This window comes from Danio rerio, chromosome 11, assembly GCF_052040795.2.
Source record: "Danio rerio strain M-AB ecotype USA chromosome 11, GRCz13ab, whole genome shotgun sequence".
Classification (NCBI taxonomy): domain Eukaryota; kingdom Metazoa; phylum Chordata; class Actinopteri; order Cypriniformes; family Danionidae; genus Danio; species Danio rerio.
The window spans coordinates 46327501-46343151 of record NC_141031.1 but is presented as its reverse complement, the minus strand read 5'-3'; the positions used below and the strand labels follow the sequence as shown (position 1 = coordinate 46343151).

The window sequence follows — 15651 nt, the reverse complement described above, 5'->3', positions numbered from 1 at the left end:
TAATGCTAGATAGAAGCTAGCAACATTGTAAACATGTTAGCAATGTTTAATGTCATGTTAGTTGCTTTAAAACATGCTAGCTTTGTTGTAAATTGATAGAAACATACTAAATCCTTTTAGAAACATGCTAACAATACACAAAAACCTATTAGCAATGTGTTCAATTGTGCTAGAAAGAGATCAGTGATATGGTTAAACATGTTAGCACGGTTTCATGTCATGTTAGATGCTTTAAAACATGCTAGCTGTATTGTGAATTGATGAAAACATGCTAACAACTCTGTTGTAACGAGTGTTTATTTGAGTTACTGTTGCCTTTCTATCAGCTGGAACCAGTCTGGCCATTCTCCTCTGACCTCTGGCATCAACAAGGCATTTGCGCCCACAGAACTGCCGCTCACTGGATATTTCCTCTTCTTTAGATCATTCTCTGTAAACCCAAGAGATGGTTGTGCGTGAAAATCCCAGTAGATCAGCAGTTTCAGAAATACTTAGACCAGCCAGTCTGGCACCAACAACCATGCCACATTCAAAGTCACTTAAATCCCCTTTCTTCCCCATTCTGATGCTCGCTTTGAACTGCAGCAGATCCTCTTGACCATGTCTACATGCCTAAATGCATTGAGTTGCTGCCATGTGATTGACTGATTAGAAATTTGTGTTTACAAGCAGTTGGACAGGTGTACCTAATAAAGTGGCCGCTGAGTGTACATGCTAAATCAGACTAGAAGCATTAGCAACTTGTCAGAATTGTTAAAAACATGCTAACTTTCTTTATTTTCTGACAGACTGTATGACTTTTTCTTTACTTTATTAATTGTACTTTAACTTGAAACTTCACAACTGAGGCTATCTTAAACAAACGTAAAGCTTTCCACTGTAAAAAATCTTGTTAGACTTAAAGAATTAAGCATTTTCAACTTAACGTATTGGAGTTTTAGTAGTTAGTAATGCTTTTATGATGTTTTTTTTTTATGTTTTTATTTTTACAAGCCAACATCAGAGTCTTTTATTTTAGTTAGTTATTATTAGAAGGTGATGTAAAAGTCCTTCGCTGACTTGTCAGATTCACCTGGCGTGCTCTCTGTCAGTGCATTCAGTGTTTATGTTATATTGCGCTTGGATTAGTTGTGATGAACAGAACTCATGTGTATTCACAGTTGACTGGGTGTAAGTTACAGGGATAGACGACCTCAGAGATACGACATGTTTTCAGGCTCTCATCTCCCATCTGTCAATATGCTCATAAACATCTGTCATCAACAAAACAACTCAACATTCATGCACTCACAGTAACACTTATTATAATTACACTCAGCAGTCAAACAGTTGCTTTGATGTTTTGTTTGGTTGCTAGGGAATTGTTTATAAAATGAGACTTAATATTCACTCATTCATTTTCTTTTCGGCTTTGTCCCTTTATTAATCAGGGGTCACCACAGCAGAATGAACTGCCAACTTATCCAGCATATTTTTTACACAGCGGATGCCCTTCCAACTGCAACCCATCACTAGGAAACACCCATACTTAGCTTACCCAATTCCCCTATAGCGCATGTGTTTGGACTGTGGGGGAAACCGGAGCACCCGTAGGAAACCCACGCCAACACGGGGAGAACATGCAAACTCCACACAGAAATGACAACTCACCCAGCCGAGGCTCAAACTAGTGACCTTCTTGCTGTGAGGCGATTTTACTACCCACTGTGCCACCGTGCTGCCCCAGACATAATATGTGTCATATCTATAATATCTTATATCAGATTTTACATCAATATAATGTATGGAATATTATGAATAGTGTAAATATGCTGGGTTTTACACTGTTTCTTTGTGTTATCCCAACACAAATCAGTTTGGTCAACTTAATTGTTTTTACTAATTTAAGTGGATTGAACACAAAACAATTAAGTTGACCCAAAAAACAAACTTGAGAATTAAGTTGGTCAGCTTCTTTTAAATAGTAGTTTCAACAAGCAGCAACAACCACAGCTTTTTCAACCAAAAACCTTCAGATTGGCTCTCCTTTTTAATTATGGATGGTAATAAATGCTAAATTGTTATCATGATATTCAATTATTTTTGAATTTCTGATGAGTGATGGTAGTATGTGTTATACAGAATTAAATGGGTTATTTTAATAGTAGCATCTTTATTTTGGCCACTTTTTTGGCTCTATTTTTATCCTTGTTTACAAATCTATACTGGGTTTACTCCCATCATATCTCCAGAATTGGCCTGTTCTTAGCTATGGCCTTCGGTCACAGGATATTTATTTACTGTCTGTTCCTAAAGTGCAGACTGAGATGGGGAAAAGGCTTTTAAATATGCAGCACTTTCAGCATGGAATAATCCACAAACACAGTTGCAGTTTAGAGTTGATTTCACTTAATACTTTTAAAAAGAGCATGGATGGTTTAGAAGTTGAAACACAGGCTTGTAGATGTTTGAATAGTTTCTCAGTATGCTTCATGTTAACAGTCTTTTGTTTTGTTTTTTTGTTTGTTGTCTGTTAGACCCATGTGACATGTACAACTGAAGTCAGAATTATTATAACTCATCTCTAATAGCTGATTTTTTTTATCTTTGACATGATGACAGTAAATAATATTTGACTAGATATTCTTCAAGACACTTCTATACAGCTTGAAGTGACATTTAAAGGCTTAACTGGGCTAATTAGGTTAACTAGACAGGTTAGGGTAATTAGGCAAATTATTGTATAACGATGGTTTGTTCTGTAGACTATCAAGAAACAAAATTAGCTTAAAGGGGCTAATAATTTAGTCCTTAAAATGGTGTTTAAAAAATTAAAAACTGCTTTCATTTTAGCTGAAATAAAACAAATAAGACTTTCTCCAGAAGAAAAAATATTATCAGACATACTGTGAAAATTTCCTTCTATTAAACATAATTTGGAAAGTATTTAAAAAAGAAAATTTCAAATGGGTTGTAATAATTCTGACTTCAACTATATATATATATATATATATATATATATATATATATATATATATATTTTTTTTTTTTTTTTTTTTTTTTTTTGCTTTGCTTTGCTTTGCCAAAATGTTTAAAGTAATTTCTAGAACATAATTCTTAACTTCAGGTAAACGAAAGTACTATTCTGTGACTCAATAAAAACAGTAAAGTTATATATTTCTCCTGTAATTCAGGTTTATGAATATATCAAAGCACATTGAAATGTAATGCAGCTTTCAGTATTTAATACATTTTATGTTTATATATTTATTTGGTGCAGTGGTTAGCACTGTGGCCTCACAGCAAGAAGGTTACTGGTTCAAGCCTCAGCTGGGTCAGTTGGCGTTTCTGTGTGGAGTCTCCATGTGTTGGCGTGGGTTTCCTCTGTGAGCTCCAGTTTCCCCACAGTCCAAACACATGCGCTATTGGGGAATTGGGTAAGGTAAGTTGGCCATAGTGTTTGAGTGTGTGTTCTGGTCCTCCAGGTTGAGCGTTGAGCATTGGGCTAATAACTCACCTCGTAAAAAAATAGAAGTTATGAAACACCAAAATCGTGCGGCTAAATATCAACTTCGACATACAGTAAATGGCTCTGAGAGTATTTATTTATTTATCTGCATTAAAATGTGCAATTGTTCTCCCTGCCTTTGCGTGGGTTTCCTCCGGGTGCTCCGGTTTCCCCCACAGTCCAAAGACATGCGGTACAGGTGAATTGGGTAGGCTAAATTGTCCGTAGTGTATGAGTGTGTGTGTGGATGTTTCCCAGAGATGGGTTGCGGCTGGAAGGGCATCCGCTGCGTAAAAACTTGCTGGATAAGTTGGCGGTTCATTCCACTGTGGCGACCCCGGATTAATAAAGGGACTAATCCGACAAGAAAATGAATGAATGAATGACTAAAATGTCTGATGTTTATTTTTTCTTTCTTAACAATGACATTATTTTCCATGATGAAAAATGAAATGAAATGTCATTCAGTGTAACAATAATTTATATAGCAAAAAAGCTTTATTGTTTGCCACTACTCCATAAATTCTTCACTAGATTTTCAAATAGAATCAAACTGAGTATGATCACGTATTACTTTCTAGCTCAGAATAAGTATTGCTGATCCATCTTTTACAAACATCTGCTGCACCAAACGCTGTTGGAGCATTATATTATCCATACATCCAAGCATTATAGTAGAACACGTGCATTTAAATTGCTTTCTATGTACAAATAAAATCACTTGAGAGTGCTCCAGGCTGCAGAAACACTGAACCGGTGAATGGATTAACACTGGTGCGTTCTGTGGATCAGACTATAATATCATTGTTGATGATCTTCCATTGGCGTCATTGACTGAAGAGCCGTTTCATTCCCCGCTGTGATAATCTGCATTGCTGCGGTGTGGTAATGTTAACCTTATCAGCGAACGCTTTTAATATCAGTCAAACAAATCAAATTTACCACTGATCCATTCAAAATAACCAACGCCACAACAGATTTAATCTGTAATGCTGCTGAATGTGATCTGATGAGTGTTTTGCTAATACAGAGCATTTTCAGAAATAGATTCGAGTCTGTCGTCACCTTTTCTTCCGTGATTAGACTGTGTTTGTTTGCCTGCTGGAGTAAATCCATGTTTGTGGTGTTTGCTGTCAAACTCGAGGATTAAAACAAACTCGGCGTCACCAGGAATTAAACACAAGGCCTTTGTGTGGACGCCAGATTCAGACAAGAGCTGAGAGCATTATATCACTATCCATAGAAACAATTCATTCATTTTTATTTCGGCTAAGTCCCTTTATTAATCACAGCGGAATGAACCGCCAACTTATCCAGCACCGTTTATCCAGTGGATGCCCATCACTGGGAAACATCCATACACACCCATACACTACGGACAATTCAGCTTATTCAATTCACCTATACCACATGTGTTTGGACTGTGGGGGAAACCGGAGCACCCGGAGGAAACCCACGCAAACGGGGAGAACATGCAAACTCCACACAGAAATGCTGACTGACCCAGCTGGGGCTCGAACCAGCTACCTTCTTGCTGTGAGGCGATTGTGCCACCCACTGCCCCCAGAAAAACAATACAACAGATAAAAAGGAAATGACCATTGAAATACTGATTCCAAATCAGAGTTCTGATAGTTCCAGCTTTTTTAATTCAGCAAGTAAACCTCCTTTAGTATAATTGCATCAATGTGAAATATTTGGTGATTTTTGTAGGGTAACCATTCATAATGTTTTAAAAAGTCATTTCAAGAGTGCACACTTAGCTGATGATCTATCAAAAGCTTGTTTGGCATGCTGTCCCGGGAGAGAGCCCCGAGCTCAAGGGAGCCTCGATCATGATGTATCCACCAAATATACACTACCTGACAGAAGTCTTGTCGCCTATCCTAGTTTTAGGAGCAAGAAATAATAACTTGACTTCAGAAGTGGCTTATATGAAAGGCAAAGGGCCTCTAGATGACGCTTATTTGGGCACAATAAAATCTGATCATGTCTTGATTCTGACTGATTTCATTAGGACAGTAAGCTCTGACTTTGCTTAGACGACCCATCACTGAACGGAAATAATGTCCAGTATAGAATATAAAGTCCTGCTGCAGTGGAGACAGAATGAATATTGTGTCTGACTCCATCATGAGCTTGGAGGACTGCATCCATACATCTCTGACACGACTCAAATCACGGATTAATAAAGTCATCTGGAATGGTGAAGAAAGCGTTCCTGCAGGACTCCCAGAGTTCATCAAGAGTCTTTGGGTTCATCTTCAACACCTCCTCCCCCATCTTACCCCAGACATGCTCAATAATGTTCATGTCTGGTGACTGGGCTGGCCAGTCCTGGAGCAGCTTGACCTTCTTTGCTTTTTTAGGAGCTTTGATGTGGAGGCTGAAGTATGAGGAGCGCTATCCTGCTGGAGAATTGTCCCTCTCCTGTGGTTTGTAATGTAATGGGCAGCACAAATGTCTTGATATCTCAGGCTGTTGATGTTGCAGATCTCTCGCACACCCCCATACTGAATGCAACCCCAAACCATGATTTCTCCTTCACCAAACTTGACTGATTTCTGTGAGAATCTTGGCTCCATATTGGTTCCAGTAGGTTTCTGCAGTATTGGTGATGATTAGGATGCAGATCAACAGATGATTCAGCAGAGAAATCCACCTTCTGATGCTCTAGATGATCAACTAGAAGTCAAGTTATGATCTGTTCCTCTTACAACTGGGATCCACACAACACTTTATCAGGTAGTGTGTTTAAAATTTCTATTTAACAAATGTGGAAGTCAAAATAATTATCCCTCATTTAATATTTAAATGTAGAAATTTAAGACAAAGGACATGGTATTTTTTATAATTTACCAGCAGTTTCTAAACGATTTCAACACTTACAATGTGTGTGTATTGCACTGACAACTCTTTAATTTAGTACTAAAGTTCTCTCAGAGCTCCCCAAAAGTATAAACTAAATAAAATAAAACATCTCACAGTTCACGAATGAATGTCAAAACTCCCCTGGAAGGGTGTAAAAATGCTCCTCTGTCTGGCGGGTCAATGAGTTTACTCCGGCTCTCAGCAGGCGGGACGTTACGCCAAAAGAAATGGGTCACAACTGACCACATAATCGTGCAGACTTAAGATACAACTGCTTTCTTTTGTTGACATCACATTATGTGTCCAATTAAACTTGATCGTGGATAATCGATCGAGATAAAGCCAAATTAGACAGATGCCGACCTCCCGATGAAGCTCACAAATGCGGAAAATCATAGACAATGCAAGCGCCAATAATGCACAGACAGTATTATAGGCAGACTGTAAATCATAATTAATGCTATAATTAATTAACCACAGGTGTCAGACTGGATATACTGTGTTAAATCCATTCCAAATGCACACTTTATCAATCAAATGCACTACAAAAAAAGACATGATCGTGATAAAGTATACTGTAAATGATGCTCTTCCATCAAATCGTGGATTATGAATTATGCATTTGTCTGTATGTGTCACTTCCTATATTAGCATGACTCTATTCAGGTTATAAAACATTCATTCTGATGCCTGCGCAGTCGTTTCCTTATGTAATGGGGTTTAGTCCTTGTTTTGAAAACACTTTGGATGGAGAACATTGAAACCTGTTCTGTGTGGGTTTATAGTTCAGTCAAACACAGCAACTGTTAAAGACTGGCTCATGAAACAGTGCATTCAGTAAAATAACATCATTCTGAAAAATATATCACTGAAATCCAGTTATACAATGACTTGCCTAATTATCATAACTACCTTAATTAATCTAGTTAAGCCTTTAAATGTCACTAGTAGCTGAATATTAGTATCTTGAACAATGTCTGGTCAAATATGTGCTGTCATCATGACAAAGAGAAAAGAAATCAGGTATTAGAAATGAGTTATTAAAACTATTATGTTTGGAAATTTGTTGATAAAAATCTTCTCTCTGTTAAACAGAAATCGGGGGAAAAAATATACAGGGGGAGCTAATAATACAGGAGGGCTTCAACTGTGCACTCACCGGCCACTTTATTAGGTACACCTGACAACTGCTTGTTAAAGCTAATTTCTAATCAGCCAATCACGAGGCACCAACTCAATGCGTTTATGCATGTAGACATGGTCAAGACGATCTGCTGCAGTTCAAAACGAGCATCAGAATGGGGAAGAAAGGGGATTTAAGTGACTTTGAATGTGGCATGGTTGTTGCTGCCAGACGGGCTGCTCTGAGTATTTCAGAATCTGCTGATCTACTGGGATTTCCACGCTCAACCATTTTTAGGGTTTACAGAGAATGGTCTGAAAAAGAGGAAACATCCAGTGAGCGGCAGTTCTGTGGGCGCAAATGCCTTGTTGATGCCAGAGGTCAGAGGAGAATGGCCAGACTGGTTCCAGTTGATAGAAAGGCAACAGTAACTCAAATAAGCACTCGCTACAACCGAGCTCTGCAGAAGAGCATCTCTGAACACACAACACGTCCAACCTTGAGGCGGATGGGCTACAGCAGCAGAAGAGCACACCGGGTGTCGCTCCTGTCAGCTAAGAACAGGAAACTGAGGCTACAATTCACACAGACTCACCAAAACTGGACAAGAGAAGATTGGAGAAACGTTGCCTGCTCTGATGAGTCTCCATTTCTGCTCACACATTTGGATGGTCGGGTCAGAATTTGGCCTCAACAGCATGAAAGCATGGATCCATCCTGCCTTGTATCAGCGGTTCAGGCTGCTGGTGGTGGTGTAATGGTGTGGGGGAGATTTTCTTGGCACACTTTGGGCCTATTACTACCAACTGAGCATCATGTCAACGCCACAGCCTGCCTGAGTATTGCTGCTGACCATGACCATCCCTTTATGAACACAGTGTCTCCATCTTCTGATTGCTACTTCCAGCAGGATAACACACCATGTCATAAACTGTGAATCATCTCAGACTGGTTTCTTGAACATGACAATGAGTTCACTGTACTCAAATGGCCTCCACAGTCACCAGAGCTAAATCCAATAGAGCAGCTTTGGGATGTGGTGGAACGGGAGATTGGCATCATGGATGTGCAGCCGACAAATCTGCAGCAACAGTGTGATGCTATCATGTCAATATGGAGCAAAATCTCTGAGGAATATTTCCAGTAGCTTGTTGCATCTATGACATGAAGGATTAAGGCAGTTCTGAAGGCAAAAGGGGTCCAACCCGGTACTAGCAAGGTGTACCTAATAAAGTGGCCGGTAAGTGTATATGTGTGTTGTCTGACTAACTTCTGTAACTGGTGATCACCATGTAGGGAGCATTAGTTAGTGGGTGGTTGTTGTAGGGTGTGTTTTCTGTTTAATTCTGGTTGTGAATTGCATTATGGGATGTTGATCTCTGCTCTGACGACTTTTGATGTTGAAAATTCACCTCTACAGTTTAACCAAGTGACTTTTATTAACATTTTAGTAGTTTCAAATAATATAATAAATAATTTCTAGGCATATCTAGATAATATCTTGTCGCCTTAGTCCCTTTATTAATCCGGGGTCGCCGCAGCGGAATGAACCGGCAACTTATCCAGTAAGTTTTTACGCAGCGGATGCCCTTCCAGCCGCAACCCATCTCCGGGAAACATTCACACACACACACACACTCATACACTACAGACAATTTAGCCTACCCAATTCACCTGTACCGCATGTCTTTGGACTGTGGGGGAAACCGGAGCACCCGGAGGAAACCCACGCGAAGGCAGGGAGAACATGCAAACTCCACACAGAAACACCAACTGAGCTGAGGTTCGAACCAGCGACCTTCTTGCTGTGAGGCGACAGCACTACCTACTGCGCCACTGCCTCACCCTTATCTAGAGAAATAAGTCTGTAAAATAGCAGTAAATGTGCTGCAGTTTATTACAAGACTTTTGTAGCGTAATATACAACACCAACCAAGACAATATAGCACAAATGCACACTTTATTTAACTCTTCAAGGGTAAAAGTTGTTGGAAGCAAGATCAAGCTCCCATAATGCAATTTAAAAACATAAATAAATGGGGAAAAATAAAAAACATTAATCATAAGATATGGAAAACTGCAAATTTATGGATCTTTTTTACAGTGTAAGTCATGTGTCAGCATGCAGGGAGCACCAGCTAGTGTGGAAATTCTGAGTTTCACATAATTCCTTCATGTTGCTAACTTAATTGTTTTATTTAAGTTGATTGAACGTAAACAATTAAGTTATCTGCAAAAAATCTCCAGACTTGTGTCGATTCAGCTCATTGCAGCTAAGTATTTTGAACAAGCAGCAAAAATAATAGTTTGAGTTTGTAGGCTGTGCAGATGGTGCGGTTCGGACTCTTCCTCAGTGAACCTGCTGGGTTTGTTGAGTCTGAATCCTGTCTGAAACGCCGCTCAGTCGGACCTCCTTCAGAGCCCAGCTGGTTCTGAGCGCTAATGATGTCTTAATCTTCCTCCAGACGGCTGTAGTGAGAGTCCATTGTGGGCCTTTGTTACCAAATAAACACTGTAATCTGTGTGCTGCGATCGGAGATTGCCGTGGATTGTTTAGCAGCTAAAACCAGCCCTGATTATAGACATGGAAGATGAGCAGTGGCGGCACGGTGGCTCAGTGGTTAGCACTGTGACCTCACAGCAAGAGGGTCACTGGTTTAAGTCTCGGCTGTGCCAGTTGGCATTTCTGTGTGGAGTTTGCATGTTCTCCTCGTGTTGGTGTGGGTTTCCTCCGGGTGCTCCGATTTCCCCCACAGTCCAAACACATGCGCTATAGGGGAATTGATTAAATAAATTGTCTGTAGTGTAAAGGGATGCCATGATTGTAGATTTTGGTTGTACGATTATAGTCTGAGGAATAATCGGGGTTTCACGGTTATCACGATTTTAATGCATTCATCCATTTCAAAACATTACTAAGTTAGAAAATCACCTGAAAACTCCTAATATTTGAAGTGTTATTTACTGCTGTTCAGAACAAAATAATACAGTATATAATAATAATAAAAATAACAATGGTCCATTTCTCTTTGGACTTCAAATAAGTTAAAAATGAGGTATTTAAACATAAGTAATAATTTTACATTTTACATTACAGCTATGCTTTTGCTTTCTTCAGTACATGTTAAAAGTTCCTAAAATTAATAATAATAAAGGCAGTGTTAAAAACCCAGCCCTTATTTATCAGCCGCACAATCACTTTTGATTTATTTATGTATTTATTAACTTTTTTTTTTACCTGGCCTGATTTTGAGTTTATTTTTTGCCCATATGCACTGGCGGCCAAGTGGATGTGCCATTAGTGGAAATAATCTGCTGTTACACAACAGTGCAGAGTCAGAACATCGAGTACAGAGTCGCACACTGACACACATAAACACTGTGATGTCAGAGGACTGAGACTCCGCCCACTCACCCTGTCACATGACCTGCAGTACTAACATGCAGACGACTTTCTCAATGGAGGAAACGACAACCAGTGTGGCTTTTATATGTTTAGTATTTATGGTTATATATTGTTAGGGGACAGTAAGGCACAGTTCACTCAAAAATAAACAATTCTCAGTTACATTTTCTGTTAAAATATTCTGCAAAAAAACATCCATTGACATATACAGTATTTTTGGATGTCAGCAGCTGCTATTTTTATTCTTTAGTATATCTTGTTTTGTGTTGAACAAAAGAAAGAGTTTAGAGTTTAGTAAATACTCGTAATTCATTTATTTTTGGCTTAAATTAATGGGATCATTTGTAAATAATTAAACAGAATGACTTTTTTTGAGGCTTTTGAGTCTGCGGTATGTTTCTCTTTTATAAGTTCCTACTATCAGAGTAAAGCAGTGAGTACCTTTTTTCATGATAAAAATATACATTATTACCTAACCTTATAGTATTGTTTAAAAAGTATTATAAACACCATTGCTAAGTGTTTGTGCAATAGTTAAATACTAGGGCTGGGGCTGCATGATTTTGGAAGAAATCTGACTTTGCAATATTTTCATTCACCACGATATACACTTACCGGCCACTTTATTAGGTACACCTTACTACTGTAGTACTGTACTGTAGATTTAACAAGCTACTTAAAATATTCCTCAGAGATTTTGCTCCATATTGACATGATAGCATCACACTGTTGCTGCGCATCCATGATGCCAATCTCCCGTTCCACCACATCCCAAAGCTGCTCCATTGGATTGAGATCTGGGACTGTAGATGCCATTTGAGTACAGTGAACTCATTGTCATGTTCAAGATACCAGTCTGAGATGATTCGCACTTTATGACATGCTGTGTTATCCTGCTGGAAGTAGCCATCAGAAGATGGAGACAATGTGCTCATAAAGGGCTGGAAATGGTCAGCAACAATACTCAGGTTGGCTGTGGTGTTGACACGATGCTCAATTGGTACTAATGGGCTCAAAGTGAGCCAAGAAAATCTCCCCCACACCATTACAGGTGTACCTAATAAAGTGGCCAGGAGTGTAGATATTCTATATTCTTCAAACTACTGAAATTCTCCTGTTCTGCTTGAACTAGAGCAGACTGGAGATATGTATTAATTCCATAAATAATCATCATTGCTGTGATATCCGTTCTTAAAGACAGCTGCCCGTTTAATAGTGAGCTATATAGTGTGCTTCCAGCATCAGCCAGCAGGAGCCGACGGGTCACCATTACTGACTGAACTCTGACTCTGAGTTCACAAGTCACATGACCTGCAGCATCAAAACATCTTACACAAGTCAGATGTAGAGTAAACAGTCACTCGCATAAACAAATACACTGATACTTATACACACACAAACACTTACTGATACACATAGACACCCACTGGTCCAACACTGATACACACAGACTTTTTATATTTCAGTATGGACTCTTAAAGCTCTTTAAGTCCCCGCTGGGATACAAAAACAAGTACATTGCATGCACACACAGACACACACACATGCACACATGCATGCTCACACACTGATGCACAGACACACATAAAACAGTATACACTAAACACCAGTACACACTCATAAATACACACACATTAATACACAACCACACACACACGTACACACTGAACAAATGTACAGTCTCTCACACTCATAAACTCATACACCCTTATAAATACACACACTCTGATTTATAAGCACATACACACATGTATACAAACACACAGATACATATACGCTTACACACACGAAAACCTGTACACACTGAACGCACACATGCAATCTCTCGCACACACACACACACACAAGTACTGCATGCTGAACACGCACACACAAAAGCAATACACACACATTGATACAAAAACACATACACACACATATATACACACAGTTATAACTATGCTGGCACACATACACACATTGATACATAAACACTCATAAATACGCATACATTTATACACAATGACACACACACATATACACACACACACACTGATACATATACACTCATAAATACGCATACATTTATACACAATGACACACACACATATACACACACACACATTGATACATATACACTCATAAAAACGCATACATTGATACACAATGACACACACACATATACACACACACACACACACTGATACTTATACACTCATAAATACAGATACATTGATACACATCGACACACACACACATTGATACACAACCACATGCACACACACACACTCCCACAGATACACATACACTGATACCATACTTGTACATGCAAACTTATACACAAGAAAGCCTGCACACACCGAACACAAGCGTACAATCTCTTTCACACGCACACACACAAACACTGAACACACAACAATACACACTAAACTCTACGCTCATAAATACAAACATTGATACAAAAACACATACACGCACACACATACACACACTGATACATATACACTCATAAATACACACATATTGATACACAACCACATATACACATTGATACACACAGATACAAACACACTCATACTGGTACATATAGACTGACACACACACAAACTACATACAAGCTAGTATGCTCTGAACTCGCACACCCACAACAAACTAGTGCATACACACACACACACACACACACACACACACACACACACGCACGCACGCACGCACACACACACACACACACACACACACACACACACACAGGCTGAGCTTCTGATGCTGTAATAGATTTATATGAGTATTAAATCTGCTCTTCCTTCTTCATCTCAATCCTATTAGGTTTGTCTTGATGCTCTGGTTTAATATTCTCACAGCACACACACGCACACACACACACACACACACACACACACACACACACACACACACACACAGTTGAAGTCAGAGTTATTCGCCCCCATTTGAATTTTCTTTTCTTTGTTAAATATTTCCCAGATGATGTTTAACAGAGCAAGGAAATTTTCACAGTATGTCTGATAATATTTTTTCTTCTGGAGAAAGTCTTATTTGTTTTATTTCGGCTAGAATAAAAACAGTTTTTATTTATTTTTTTTATATTTTAAGGACAATATTATTAGCCCCTTTAAGCTATATTTTTCCGATAGTCTACAGAACAAGCCATCGTTATACAATAACTTAATTACCCTAACCTGCCTAGCTAACCTAATTAACCTAGTTAAGCCTTTAAATGTCACTGTAAGCTGTATAGAAGTGTCTTGAAGAATATCTAGGCTAATATTATTTACTGTCATCATGACAAAGATAAATAAATCAGTCATTAGAGATCAGTTATTAACAATATTGTGATTAGAAATGTGCTGAAAAAAAAAAAATCTTCTCTCCATCAGACAGAAATTTAGGAAAAAAATAAACAGGGAGGCGAATAGTTTTGCCCTTAACTGCACATACATAATTGTGTATGTTTAAATCTAAATAAATGTTTTGTTTCTTCTTTAATCAAGTGATGTTTTATAAACATATTTCGGGAGAAGCATGATCACTTTTGACGAGGCTAATGTAACCGGTTCTGCGTTGTGTTTTCTTTGTTTTATTAAGGAATAACCAGTCGGAGATCTGCAGTTGTGACGGCTCTTTACTCACTGAGAATAAATCAAAAAGCACAGCTTTTACAGTGTGTCTTCGCCCTTTACAGCTTTTCTGTTAAAAGGAAAGTGCAATGCATTTTAGCATTCACATGCTTCAGTTAGGCTAAAGTCAATCAAAAACCTCAATTTAAGTGATAACACAAAAATAATGAAATATATGTGAAAAATAAAGGTAGAAATATTATTTAAACATGAAAACCAGCTTTAAAAGTTATTTATAAAGTAAAGATGATTAAAGATTAATTGGAGCTTAGCAGACACCCACCTCTCCCATGCATAGTCAGTGCAGAAAGGGAAGAGGCGGGCGCAAAACAGGAAATTAAACAGCGTGAGCTCCCTTAGACATTTAAAGGAGAAGACACACACTAACAAACACCTCAGGTATACTTACTAACACATTAGATAAAACACATATTTTGTGTAATTCTATACTTAAAGCGAATTATAATTTTCATACCTGTTACACTAATTCATTATTGACAATCATTCTATTATCCAATCAAACACGTCACATCTCTGTCACACGACTTCAGCATCCCTCTTCACCACTCCAACTCGACACTGTTAAACCCCATACCTAAATCTGAGCGGTGGAGCGATCTGCAGCTGGGCTAGTTATACACACAGTGTATATATATAAAGACACAGACAGATGTCAGACTGTTAACTCACTTTTATCATCATTTGCATGAAAGTGCAATTATTTACAGAGTAATAACAAGTATTTTAATATAACGTTTTTAAAACTAGGATGATGGTTCAATATCAATAGAACAGATCCAAGAACTGTCCATCCCAGTCAAAACAGTCGAAGTTTAGCGGGTCTCATGCTGTCATTGGCCAAAACATCTTGACAAACCACACATAAAGGTCGTGGTTCATCAGCTGGTCCTGTCCACGGAAATCCTTAACTCAAATACTGATCATCATATCGTCGTCTTTTGGGTTTAAGCCCTGAACTCAAAGGCTTTGAATCGGGGGGGTCTCAGAAACCCATCCATTGTGTTAGCAGGCATATACCTGTATTGGCGGGCTTGCCAAACAGAAGCGAATTCACAGCTATGGCCTTCTGCGTAAAAAAGGTTTTCTTATTTTAGACGTATTATTTTTTTTTAGCTTTGTTTAATTAAAA

The 15651-nt window shown here is 38.5% G+C and overlaps 1 protein-coding gene and 2 long non-coding RNA genes across 5 annotated transcripts in view; 1 reads left to right on the top strand and 2 right to left on the bottom strand.

The window, feature by feature from the left end:
* The window catches only part of LOC147841917 (uncharacterized), a 202366-nt gene that overhangs the window by 132363 nt on the left and 54352 nt on the right, over positions 1-15651 (top strand). The gene's annotated exons all lie outside the window — the stretch shown is intronic.
* The window catches only part of traf3ip2b (TRAF3 interacting protein 2b), an 872991-nt gene that overhangs the window by 856353 nt on the left and 987 nt on the right, over positions 1-15651 (bottom strand). The gene's annotated exons all lie outside the window — the stretch shown is intronic.
* Positions 14489-14814, bottom strand: LOC147841918 (uncharacterized). Its single transcript, XR_015502183.1, has 2 exons — positions 14785-14814; positions 14489-14571 (listed from the first exon to the last, which is right to left on the bottom strand). It is a non-coding gene; the product is annotated as an uncharacterized LOC147841918 (long non-coding RNA).